Source organism: Lygodium microphyllum, chromosome 23 (genome assembly GCF_053477565.2).
Source record: "Lygodium microphyllum isolate KBCC chromosome 23, Lygodium_microphyllum_v1.1.10, whole genome shotgun sequence".
Classification (NCBI taxonomy): Eukaryota; Viridiplantae; Streptophyta; class Polypodiopsida; order Schizaeales; family Lygodiaceae; genus Lygodium; species Lygodium microphyllum.
In genome coordinates, this window is record NC_141157.1 from 2,175,698 (window position 1) to 2,190,060 (window position 14,363).

At 42.2% G+C, this 14,363-nt stretch overlaps 1 protein-coding gene across 4 annotated transcripts in view; it reads left to right on the plus strand.

Annotated features, from left to right (window-relative positions):
* Positions 1-14,363, plus strand: part of LOC148015807 (BRCA1-A complex subunit BRE-like protein) — a 113,913-nt gene that overhangs the window by 35,685 nt on the left and 63,865 nt on the right. The gene's annotated exons all lie outside the window — the stretch shown is intronic.

The window sequence follows — 14,363 nt, forward strand, 5'->3', positions numbered from 1 at the left end:
AGTGTACTACTGTTACTACATTGTTCTCAATGTGCAATTGACCATATACGTTTCCGAGTAATTGAGCGCAGTACTATCACTCCATGTACAAGCAATGTATAATTGTGCAAGATGGCAGTCATTACACTAGTAAACTACCAATTACAATTGTATATATCAATGGGCCATGGCTATCAAAGTGGTACTCATTGTACTAGTGAACAATCAAGCAAACCTGTAGAAACACGTGTTTGCCACATTGACCATAGAGTAAATTCCTTATGAAAGCATCCATCTCTTGTCTCAAAGTTGGCCAAAGAAAGTTTCAACTGCTTTCTCAATAGTATCAATACATTGATGCTCTTCAACTATAAAGCAGAACTTCTTTTGATGCCAAAGATGACCATACATTTTGAAGAATCCATCCCATTCAGCTGTCAAATGTAGCATAGCATATACTTTATTTGCTAGAGATACAAAAACACAAGCTATCACAATGAGAGATTCACCCATTCCCGTGTTAGTTATGTATCATCCTCAAAGCTCACACCTACATTCAATAGATTGAGTATGCAAAAATAGCCAACCAACATTTGTAGAAGTCCTCAATACAAGTCCATGATTGAAGCTTGTATGATTAATAAAAAAGGCTTTGGAAAGCTATAACCAATTGCAGAAACAACAATTCATGTTGCTCCATTGCTCTAGCCTATGGCCATTCCAAAGCCATATTTTGTGTAACCATGTGTTTGTCAACAATAAAAAATGGAAGTAATATTCTCAAGTGCATTCCAAAGAGCATAGCAATGGACATTGGGCCTTGCATACAATGCATTGGTTGTTGCATACCATAAGGAGTTGCGCCATACACTCCCATATGTGGTGTTTGTCCAACCATTGCATGAAAAATCATGCTACCATCAAAGTATCCTGGCTGCCCCATCATATCATGCATGCTCGGTTGTCCAAAATCTATTTGATCGGTACTTCCATGATGGCCTTATATTTGTACACCTTGCCGTGTAGGTATCATCTGTTTCTCTTCATTGGTTTCTTTGGGAGCTTCAAGTGAAGGATTTGGCATTGCCTTCGGTGCACCTTGCTGTTATTCAAGGTGAAGAAGATGATTTCTTCTTCTTGCCCTTGTTGTCCTTCCTTGGAGTATTCAAAAATCAAACAGAGAATCCTTCACTGATTCAACAAAGAGATTTATTGCTGTCCTCATCCGATTCTTAAATCGGTCATCAAATTCCTCTTCCTCTTGTTGGTCATTAGCCTCATCTTGCCTTGAAGGCCCTGTATTTTGTCCAACAACAATATTTTCAGCTTGCTGTTGACCATGTGAGCCTTGTCCAAGATCAGGCATTGCATTTCCTTCTTTTCCATGTGAATGTCCATATTGAGCAGCATCATCACTGCCTGATTTCATCTCACTATATGAAGACATCTTGCTGTAATTACTTAGTTGAGCCCAAAAATTAGCAGTAGCACAAAGCTTTGGCCTGCAATCAAGTGCCTTGGTCCACTAAATCAAAGGATTGAGTGATGTCTCAGCAATGGAACTATGAAACCAGCCTTCCTTCTTGGATAGGGTGGTAAAACCTGATCAAACACTTAATTCTAGCAATTAATAAAAGAGCATAATTTGAAATGCTCACTTTATCTTATCAATCTTGAACAATAGACACCCTGTTGGCCTCGAAATTGGCCCCCCTTTTTATATTTCTTTAACTTTAATTGCTAATGGATTGAGTACAAGTTGAGATTCCACAATTGCTAATGGATTGAGTACAAGCTGAGATTCCACAATCTCCTTTGTTGTGTAACGTGTCCACTTGTTTGCTCGTAGGACACGTCTTAGCAGCCCATTGGGAAGAGGGTCCAGAAAGTGCCGCCCGGCACTCCCACGGAATGTCACAGGGTTTGCGATCTAGGTCTTCCCGAGTCTGCTACGAAGCGGAAGCATTCCGGCCGTTCCCACTTAGGATCGACCTGAATCAGGGTTTTCCTAATGATCGAATTCCTAGAGAGTAACTAGCGTCGAATCCCAGGCGAACTACTTTACGCAGAAACGTCAGGGTCGAAGCAGATTCATGCTGCACTTGGCTCAAGGAGAATGGGAAATGAGAGGGATGCAAAGCTCGATCTCTTTTCCCATAAGATATAGTCCCATTCCGTTCCCCTAAAACAACATAAATCGGGACTCTAGTATCCTAGATTCTAGGTCAACGTTCCTTGCTGTCAAATTCATTCGAGAAAAGTTCCCGGTCAATCGGGACCACCCATCTGTAGGATGGACCCATGGCCACATCCACTGCACTTTCCTCGGGTTTGCTTTAGTTGTCTAATTACCTACTACATTTAGTTGGACATGCATAAAACAACTTCCTTAATTATCCAATTAGTCACCGGTTCCTTTACGTAATCTTAGCACTGACATAGAAAAACAATGTCAAACAAGTTCCTTTTCAACAATTTATCTTATTAAATAGTCTTTGGAATACATCATAATAATCCAGCCCGAAGGCTAATCCATAAATCCGCCCGAAGGCAATCCATAATCCACTCGAAGGCAATCCAGCAATCCTCAGGGATTACTAATCCAAGTTTCCGCCCGTAGACTAGTATGCGGGCCTCGAGATCCAATCCCAAGTCATGTCGGCCTCTTGTGCAGGACCCGGAAAGCAAGGGATTTACGACCAGAGCCCCCCTGGCACCCAAGCGTCCTCCTGCTCCAAGTAGCGCCCAACGGAGAGATCTCTCGCAGCGGGTTCAGTCCACGTTCCTGGCGCAGCTAACAATCCCCTTGGTTAGGGTCAGGCAGACAGTCGGGGGTAACTGATACTGCCTCTCTCTCCAGGCCTTCAACCTGAAGTATTAATTATTTTTCCATCTTTAGTTCTTTGAGCAAAGCAATACAAACAGTGCTCCTAAACTGTACAAACACAATCAATCCAGTGGTCGTTTATTTGGCCAACTGCTAAGGTGTGAATCCTCTTCTCCGAATGCGTCCAGTATCCGATCCGGGATCGATTGCGACTTGGTAAGATCCACAAGGGTTTGATTGTTTACCCTTTTATCTTGGGGTTAGGGTTTATATCCTATTAACCCAAATTAACCAACACCTTAGGTTCCTCAAAATAAGACAGTAAATCTTAGCGACCTTGTCGCTCTAACTTGATTTGTCAATTGCTTGCTAGGCAATTCATAGTTACCCTAACTTGGCAACTCAGTCTCACAGAAGGTGATGTAGCAGGATGACTACTCATCCTCTTACAATTTATCTTGTACTTAGATCCTACCAACCCTTGTTTCAAAGAGTAGCAAATCCATGTTGTGACTTAAATACAAAGCCATGCGACGTTGCAACTTGTTGCATAGGAGTCGCATCTAACTTGTGGGATCAATCTCCCATCAACGACGTTCCCTGGTCATGTAGGGTTTGGGATGTCTTCTTACCCAACCCAACCCTAACCTTACTAGGCCGATAACGATTTGGCCCCATGGTTTCCAATCTCAATCGGGGTCTAGTATTAGGCCAATTTGTCCTAGGGTAAAAACCCCAGATCGTTATTGTATGGGCATCCGATTAACCCAATCATTCCGTGAATGTGGGTAGGATCCTTTGGGATCAAAAGTCTTAACTTGGCGTCCCAAGTGCGATACTAGGCAGAATTTTTAATGTACTAAACCCTAGCTAGCACTTTGAGGTGCTCGTTGTACTAACTACTTATGCTTTTAAGAATCCCATGTGGGTTATGTCATTGCAAGTGATTTAGCTAAATTGGTCTACTTGTCTGGCGATAAGAAACGATCTTTTCTTAGAGATGCTAAATATGTTCTAAAGGTGTAAATAGTTGCAAGACATCACATTACGTGCAAATATGCGATTCATTACTTCTATGCAATTATAAGGTTTGCAATGACCATTTCTTTTCCTTGCTAAAATTATGATGATTGACAATTTGGGGGATAACTTGCATAGAACCTACATAGATTTACATCAAGAGCTTTGTCTACAAACCTATCGTTTAATGCAATTGAATTTTAGGCTTTAATATGATATGCAACCTTTTCTAGATACAACTTCGATAAATGAAGTTCATGCACAGCGAATGTCATAGGACTAATGCTGACTTAATCCGTTCTACGAAACTTAATCCATCTTAAAATGCAAGCATCATTGCATGCAACAGGCAAGTTCATGGTTTCATTTCCATGCAATGCAACTATTTGGACAACATCGATAACGATTATCTCATACGAATCCACAAGTAGAAAATTACTACATAAATGCCTTATGCGCTTTTCTTTTCCGCAACCAATCAAAGATGCATTTAAACAATTTCATCTTTTAAACCTAAGCAATATGCGCTTAGGATTTGCAACTTGGAAGTGCAAGCAAACCCAAATGCACGACATGCACTAATTTTCGTAAATCGTCTAAGGGGATAAATTCCCAAATGTATTTTAACTTAACTACGAGATTTAGAGACTTGCGTAAATGCATTCTTCCTGTAACAAGCCTGTTCACTGGGAAGGGCGGTAGTGTACAACCAAAATATATAAATGCTTTCACCCAATTAACAGTCGCCCACTTTACCTGAACTTAAAGACACAAAATCAAGAAGAAATACAGGAAGCTAGAATGCTCCTGTTGCCACATAGACACCCTGTTAGCCCCTAAGTTAGGCGCCCCTTGCGGTATTTCTTTACTTTTAAAAAGAGGGAAAGTACAATGGGCTGTCTTGCAGCTATTCTGGGTGAAATTTGGCAGCATAACAGTACAATTACTGACCCAAATCAAGCTGACCAGGAGGGGAAACTCTGCCCAAGTCTGAAACTTCTAGTTGAAGTGCAGAATTGACCAATTCAGCCTGCTGTAATTACTGATTCAGACCTGTTCTGAAACCTGTTTACAACTCATACTGTTCCCTGTACTGTTCTGCATCATCTGTGCCAAGTGCCCCTTGACTCTGACATCAATTGGGCTCTCAATTAACCTCTGAACAGTCCAAAATCTGTACTGATTTAGTGCTGTTTCAGACACCTGCTTGGTGAGATTACCACCCTCACCTATTCCTGCTTGTGGGCAGCAAACAACTGCTCCTGTTCCTGGAGAAAAGAGGCTCTTGCCTCGTGCAAAAACAACATATTCCACACAGCTGTACCTGAATCAGAAGAAAGGCCCTTGATTTTGCAGCATAACCATACTGTCAGGGAGAGAGAGAGACAGTAGGAAGCAAGCTCAGCCCTCTGTGCATCATAGACAGGGTAGACCAGCTCTCAAGAGCTCTCCATCTGCAGCAATCCTTCTCCCCCTTCACAAAATGAGCCCCTTTTTGCCCAAAAACTGCACACCAGCCCTCTTTAAAGAGGTAAGTGCACCAATTTGTGCCAAATGGCAGCACTGGAAGATATTTTCCGTTCCAGCCTTCCGGTCTAAAATTCTCCATGCTCGGTGCAGAATTTGACCTCGGCACAGACCGGAGAATTGATCCTCATGCAAAAACGAAGATAATGACGCAAACAGATTCTGGGGTCCAAAAATAGTAACTCCCCAAATTTTAGGAGTTGCTTCCATTGCATCCCCACTAGTCTTCTGACCATCTTTGCAGACTATGGCTACATCCAAATTTGTAATGTACCTCAACTGAAAGTGAATTTCCACTGATGACCCCACATGGACTAATTTCTTAGAGATTTGTCCATCTTCACTTTGAACTAGTCTCTTCTAGGCTAGTTCTTCAACACACTTGTCCATATACACTTTCACAAGTCTCTTCCAGGCTTGTCAATCTACAGTGCCATCAGTCTCTTCCAGACTTGTACTAGACCTTAACTGTCCAGTCTTGACTCACTAGACATTCCTGTCCGTTTCACATACTGGCCATGCAACTCAGGCGTTTAGATTTCAAGAGGGATCCTTTCAAAAAGAAAAACCAAATAAAATGTAATAAAGAAATCAATAAAAAAGGTAATAGTTGTCACAGTCTTGTGACACTTCCCATGAAAATTAATTGTGCCTAATGCGTTGCTTTAATGCAGAATCATTATTTTAAGAACCTGGGCTTGAGGATTAGGGATATCCACGCGTATGCTTGGGGAAGAACCTCCCTCGTGTGCGCCTCTTGCCATTTCTTGGGAGCCATTGAATTCTGGTCCAGCAACTCCTCTTTGACTCTTTCGCGTATCGAATCCCCTTCTGCCCTGGATTTTCTATTCTGCGCGGGACACGGCCCTTACAGAATGTGATTTTAAGGGAAACCCGCAATGCACGGGGAAACAGGCTTTATGGAAGCCCAAAATTAGAAGCTTCTTAAGAAGCTTCTAAGCTTCTGGCAGAGCTTACGTGGAGAGAGAATATTAAAGAGGGAGGTGATGAGGATGACGATTTGGATGATGGTGATGATGATGAGGTGGCAGCGAATCAGCGTGGCAGCAGCAGGCGTCGAAACGGCGACAGCTCCCTGGGTTGGCCTCTACTCTCTCTCTTCTCTCCTCAGCACGGCGCCTTCTTTCCTTTCTCTCCTTCTTCCCAAGCTCAAGGGGAGGGGAGAGGTAGCCACACACGTGGCTTGTGTGCATGCCTCCCCCCTCATGCTTCCCCACACCACTACGCCTTTCTCTTACACTCCCTCTCCCCTTGCCATGCATCTCCTCCTTCCCATATAGGATAGGGGGGGAGAGGTAGCCACACACGTGGCTTGTGTGCATGCCTCCCCCCTCATGCTTCCCCACACCACTACGCCTTTCTCTTACACTCCCTCTCCCCTTGCCATGCATCGGCTGAAGGGAGGGGGTAATTATTAAAATAATTTGCCTTAATCTTAACCATTATCCATTTGCCCCTTTTTCCAAGAAGGGTGTTCTCGTGCGGCTTGCGGGTTTTAACCTCGGCCTTATTTGCACAACGGGGATGGGGATTATTATCGCGCGCGTGGGGTAAGCGTTTAACTGCCAACATTTTTCGATGTGGGAGATCACTTTGGGGTGCCTTATTGCGCGGGGTGTGCGGGGTTTAAGGTCGACTTAATATTTCGAGTGGAAATATTACATGTTGATTCAAAAGCCCATCGCTGTACAAACAATCAACAAGCAATTTGGGTCTATTGCCCCCTTGACTAATGGTATGTTCCCAATTGTTGAGCTAAACATGCTTTACAACTGATTAGCATTTTTAAACAGTCCCAAAATATGCTTAATTAATGAAAAACACAAATTTGGTACGTGGTTCGAGAGAGTTTCAAAGGTTCTCCAAAATCCTAAATTTTGGGGCATCCTTCAACATCTATAAATAGACAAGCTGCCCACCATTTAACCTTATCCTTTTGTGCAGGTTTCTCACTCTACCATGCAGATTTCAGCCATCAGCCACCTACCATCTGTTGTCTAGCCATCAGCGATTGCAGCCCATTAGTATCCAGTCCTAGCTGGCTTGTTTTCAGCCATCACCTTGCTATTTGGAGATCTCCATCTAATGCGTCATCATAGCACTTGCTTAGCTTACGTTTTTAGCATCTGGTGACAGGCGACAGGCTGTTGTCATCTCTCCCATCAGGTAACTGTTGCAGTACTTGCATTTTTGCTGTTCAATAGGTTGTCTACATCAACAAACACCTCTCTTGTTGTCGCCTCATTTCCTTGACAGTGGTGATTAGTGTTTGGTGTTTCCTGCACTTCAACACTCCGACTGGTGGTTACTACACTCGGGATTCGTCTCTGGTGGATGTTACTCTTCGACACTACATTGCTCTATTGTTGGGCATCTTGTACACTCTTACATGAGAGCGACACTACATTGCTCTAACCTTGGGTATCTTGTAAACTCTTACATTCATTTACAACATTCATTTACTTCGGAGTTTCTTCTCTTTGTATTTGTCTCTGTGTTTGAGTTTTGTGTTTTGTGTTTACAGTTTGCTTGTCTCTGTGTGAGTTTTTGTGTTTTAGTCTTGGTCATACATGCTATATTTTCTCAATGCAAGCCCTACTATATCTTCACACTAAGGTGGTTGCTAAACTATCATAAGGACATGTATTTTTGAAACCTCACTTAACATGTGGATTAATTTTTAACCACATGGATAAGTAGATGTTGCACACGTGAGGTGTAACTGGGGTTAGAGTAGATCTACAAGCCTAGGACCTGATGAATCATGAGACGTCAAGGGCAAAAGTTGCTATAAGTTATGCCGTACAGGTACTTGTTGGTATTTGGTACCAGTTGTTGGCCTAGGTCATTCATTTGGCCACATGTCAGTTGGTGACACTGAGAAGTGGTGTTTAATGGTATCTAACACCAATCTGATGGTCAAAGATGGCGCAGAGACACTCCGGAACAGAAGTTGCCTAGCCAATTTAATTATTGGCTAGTCAAATTATTTTTCAGGGCACTGAAATCATTATTAGATTAAAGATTGAAAATTAATATTTAATCATAAATAATGCTAGAAAAACCATTTGGGCAGGTTGCTACTTGTCAAAAATGCCCCTACAAGACTGAAAAACGACTTTAGAGGTTGGAGAGGCATTTTAGCATACTCAGCCTGTAAGAGAGAGAGAGGAGATGCCGTTGGTATGATTTGCAGCCATTGGAGGACCTTCTGAGATAGCTAGGGACAAGAGAAGACCAATCAACAATAGGTAGCAGCATCTACAGGCTGTTGAGATGGGGGGCAGCAGTAAATGACTGATTATCTTCAGTTCTTTGCATTTACAAGTTGTTGAGATAGTGCAACAGCAATAAACGACAGATTTTTCTTCAGTTCTTCGCAATGAAAGTCTAAAATTTCTCTCTCCTCAACATTCTCTTTCATCTCCCGGCCTTTCTACAGCCTTGCTCCAAAGATTACAGCATTGAGATCACTAGAAGCTGAGAAATTTCAGATTTCTTTACTGTAAACCCTAATCTGTACGAGAAATTAGGATTTAGTAACAGCCTCGAGAAGCGTGCCAAAAATTGGAAGCTCCAATACTTGGATTTAACAGGGTTGAAGCTGTTTTTAGTCAAATTGAGGTGGAGGGACCAGCAAATCAATGAATTTGGGGCATTTTCCATCTCCATCAAAGCGAGTGAAGGCCAATTGACTACCCGAATCAAGGGGCAAATCAGATTGAAGACTTGCTGGTTATTTTCGATAGCAAGGGAAGTTGGAATACTGAAAGGGATTGGGAGAATCCCATTGTATATCAATTTCTTCTTCAATTAAGTTAAATAAATACTAAAAGGGGCGCTCGTTTTGGGGCCAACATGGTGTCCAATGTCCAAGATTATATGGTAAAGTGTGCATTTCAGTTTTGTGAATTTGTTAATTGTTGTAAATAGTGCTTAATAAATAGGTTATTTACCACTCTATCTAAGGAGGAAGGCTAGTTACAGAAACCCTATTTTCTACAAAAACTAGGATTTACAACATAATTGTCCTTGTTGTCCACGAAATTTGACTGAGATCTGCTCCAAATGGTTGAGAGATATTAAAATCTTTAGAGAATAGAGTGGAGAAGATGAGAGAATGCTGAGAGAGAAATCTGAGATTCTTCGTGAGGAATTTGGAAATGTCTAAAATTGATTGTTGGTTTGTCAAATTTGCAATTAATGTAATTGCTGGCTTTTTTGAAGCCTCATAAATACTGTCGTGTGATTAGCAATGCTGTTGCCAGCCCTTGGAGAGAGTCCCTTTGTTGTTTCTTGCCTCTTGGAGTTCTTTGATAGCTGTCGCATGCAACAATGCCGATATCTGTGCAGAAAATTGGACTAGCAACCTCCTCCCTCTCTTTCTTTGGCCTGCTAACATTGAATGGTTCTCCACTAGTCCCAAAAACTTTTTTCTCAGTTGCATGGGTGGCAGTATTTTAATCCCATTTTTGAGCAATTTTCAACGATTAAATTAATTTTCAAAAGTAATAAATTTTGAAAATTAATTTTAGTCCTGATCCTACCCAAAATTAAATGTGCCCATCCATAAATAAATTGGCTAGGCCATTTGCAACCTGAAGTGGTCCCCAACGGCAATTGACCCTTAGATTGGCATTAATTAATTAAATAATGCCTAGTCCCTAGTGTCACCATTGACACTTAATGGCCAATTAATTGTCCTAGGGTTAAAACTAACACCAAGTGACAACCAAAGCCTAACTGGCATGACTTATCACAACTTTTGCCTTTGGTGTCCATTGACTTCTTGGGGTCCTTGGCCATCAACCATGAAATAACTGCCATGTGCATCACATGTGCCTAGCAACCTTGCACATTTGATTGTTAAATTAATCAAATGCTACTAGCATGATTAAAGCATTTCACAAATTCACATCCTTGTGACACCATCCCTAGAGAGCCATGCTTCTTCACAAGATATACGATCAAGAGATCCACCCGAGTGACACATTGTAAGCATAAAAGCATTTCATTCAAGGTGAACAAAACATGCATTTAGTGCCTTGCACTCTGCATAGCAAACAAAATACATTGACATGTAACACAAATTGATGTAAAGCAACATTTGCACCGTTGGTACTATGAATATGTCCACAAGTGTAATCCAAGTCATAGTTCCCAAAAAGTGTGATACTTAGTGCCATGGTAAGCATCCATACACAATTGCAAAACAACTTACATAGTGTCTAGAACTCTGATCATAGTAGGTCCCAAAGCAAATATACTGTCAGGATACAGTTTCTTAGGTAAACATAAAGTGCACCAAGCGACCACTAGATATCTGAACGTATTTGACCAAAAGGAGTGGAAGTGCTATTCTCTCTTCTCTCTTGAGTATTAGGCAATGCTTCAGACCTGCGCTGTATTGAGCTCACTGGGGCTATAACCAATATTGGCTCCAACTGAAATGCCTCAAGATAAAGCTGCAACAACCGAGGTGAATTTGATAAGTCACCCTCTTTCATCCACTTTGCATCCAATGGTGCATGGTTATTAAATTTCACTAGATAACGAGGGAAACTTTACCCTTAAGTGTAATCTTTGACCTTTTCCTTAGGCTCCAGATTATCATAAACTAGTGGCTGTAAAAATGGATCCACAGGAGTCACCACTCCTGCGTTTGCATCAACCACACCCATGCCTGGGTTATTAGGAGCCCCTAAACTTTGCATTCCATACTGCCCTGAAGGGCCTCCCACATGTCCATATAAGCGTGATTGCAACCCTAGCTGCATGCCAATACTTCCATGCATGCCATGTTGCATTCCTGATTGTGCACCATAAAAAACATTACCCTGTAATTGCTGCAAACCAGGCTGTAAACCAGCAATGTGAGTTTCTTGCATACCAGGACCGCCTGATGCATTGCCATCCATGGTCTTAAACACTGAATCACCTCAGAAATAACATGGATGTATAGATTGTTGCTGCATGGTTGGCTGCCCAAATGCATACTGAAAATTATTCCCTTGTGCATGCATACTAGCACTATACCCATGTACAGATTGCTGAATTGGAGTCTTGTGCACATTGGGCTCTTGCCCATTAAATGGCATAGACTGAGGCTGCTGTCCATGTGCTCGTCTTGAATTCCTAGAATGCAAATGCCTTTTCTTGTGCTTTGATTTTTGAGGTCTAAGCATCACATAATTTTTTTTTGGGTGTTGAGCAACTTGTGCCAATGCATTCACTACTTTCATCAATTGCACATCAATTCCACCTGAAGCATTGCATTTGTGTCATCTTTCCTCAGTGACTCAGAAGTTCCACTAGAAGGAGATACATTCACTTGTGTAGTATGAGTGGCATTAGTGTGCTGCTGTTCAACATTGACTTATCCTTCAATTGAGCCTGCACTATGCAGCAATTGCTCCTTGGTAGAGGATATTGAGTTTTCATCACTTGCATCTCATTCCATGCGAGACATCTTTGTTGAGTTTACAGAAATTCACTGCTGTACATTGAATTGCAGCAAGCCAAACTTGTGTGTGCGCCTCAAGACAACTAGACTAACCCCCTTAGGAAAGATGGTGATGTTGCCTTTACATGGACCACTTGAGGCTTGCGTATGCGATCAACACGGCTGAGGCATATCAACATCCTCTTTGCGCTAATGATTCCTTGAATGCATGGCTCCTCAATGGACTAAATTCTCTCCAATTGCTATGTTATCAATTGCTTTCACCAATGTTGACCAATGAGCTTTGAATTTGTGTCAATTACACTCTCAAACTAGTGTCTTCAAGTATATAGAGCTGTAGTCACTCCAGTATTGACCAACATGACATTGAGAAATGCATCCATGGTCTCTTATCATTGCCACACTACAATCAATGAGAAATTTGCACAAATCTAAGTTTTAGACCGATTTGATTTATTGAATGAAACCTCAACCTTGATTTTCCAACATTCTTAGAGCTTTGCCCTAACCAATGCACCTTCAATTCACTATCAAATTGAAGTCATTTGTCAAATTGAAGCCACTTAAATGTGTAAACTTGCCGTCCATAAACCCTAATCACGCAATTACCATGAGATTATATAGTTTAATTCGCCCAATCTATCAATATAGTTTGATATCTCACCAATGTATAGCCCGAAGATAGTGAGGGCATGCATTTACCATGAGATTATATAGTCTAATTCTCCCCAATCTATCAATATAGTTTGATATCTCACCAATGTATAGCCTGAAGAGTGGGTAAAGGGGGGAAACCTTGCTTTGATCTCTTTTGACATCCCTCTTGGAGCTTGCACTGAAGTCTAACTCACATAGTGGTAGGACACCCCATTGCACCTTAGTAGGGATCCCCAATTGGTAGTCTTTGCATGACCCTGGCACATGGCATTGTATCAAATGCTTTGTGAAAGTCCATGAAGCAACAATAGATTCCTCTTCCCTATGCTCTACCCTCCTCAATGATGGCTCGAAGTGTAAGAATATGATTAAGTGTGGAATACTCTCTCTTGAATGTTGCCTGTCCACATGCTCAATGTTGGTGCATCTTTGCCCATTTGCTCAGCTCATGCTCTGGTAGCGATCCATGGATCTTAGCTAGCACGTGGACAACCATGATTGTGGTATACTAAGTGGGAACCATAGGATATCCAGCTTTCAGGATCGATACTATCGTATTAGTTGACCAACTATCATGCAAGCCTTCGCAAAGGGCTTTGTGGAATAGATAGGCTAGGATTGGTGATAACATGTCTTTGGCATATGAGAGGTGCTCTGTTACCAATCCATCATGGTCTTGTTCTTGACCATTTTGGAGTCAGTTGCATCTTGGACCATAGTTTTGTTGAAGAAGATGGAGGAGGTGGGCTTGCTCTTTGGTGGTCAGGGGGGAGGGAGTTGTCCAGGCACTTGGTAGAGTGAGGTAGCATATGTGTGCCATGTCTTTGGAGAGGTAATAGGTCTATGGACTTTGGGCTCTTGAAATGCCTTTCACGCCACCTTTGTGTCCTGCCCCAAGAATAGGTGATAAAACTCATGCTCTGACTTGGCCCAGTATGCCCTCTTCTTTCTCCATAGTATGGGATTTGGACTCCTAAAATGCCTTTCACGCCACCTTGGTGTCTCGCCCCAAGAATAGCTGATAAAGCTCATGTTCTAATTGGCCGAGTATTCCCCTCTTCTATGCGGCTTCTAGATGGTGGTGATGCCTTAACACATTTTGGGTCATCTTGCCATGATTGGATTTCTATTGATTCTCTATTTGTGTGTGTGTGTGTGTGAGAGAGAGAGAGAGAGAGAGAGAGAGAGAGAGAGAGAGAGAGAGAGAGAGAGAATAATTACCTTTTACGAAAAAAAAAAGAGAGAGAGAGAGAGGGGGGGGGGGTGGTGGGGCAGATGGTTACAGAGTTATACAGCCTTGTTGGAATCCATGACTAGACGCCCTGGTTATGAGAGAGACTGAGTTAGTATGACAGAGTAGGTGGTCACTGAGAGGATGAGCAAGCATTTGATGGCTGTTTTCACAAAAGAGGAGCTTGAGAAGGCACTTTCAGCCTCGCCCTCATGCAAATGTCCAGGAGATGATGGATTTGTGGTGATATGCTTGGGTTTGCAAAAGACAACATAGTGTACGATCATGGCTGAAACACAAAGAACTCAAAAACAAACACAAAAACATGAAACACAAGAAAGAAGATAACTGAATGAATGAATAATGAATGAAAGTGTATAGAATGCTCAATGATAGAGCTGTCCACCAGCCAGTGGCTCTCGTTGGAGCAGGCTAAGGGAGGACTTCGAGTGTGACGCCCATTGCCGGTATAGTGACCACCAGTTGGAGCTGAATCTGATGCAGGAGTGGGCAGCCAGCAAAAACACAGCTTGTAGAAGAGATGTCAGAGCAGGATGGTCCACTAGGAGCAAGACAACAGCAGTGGAGCCTGATCTGGATCAAAGCACAGGTCTCCTCCAAGTGCAGATCAGCAGGGC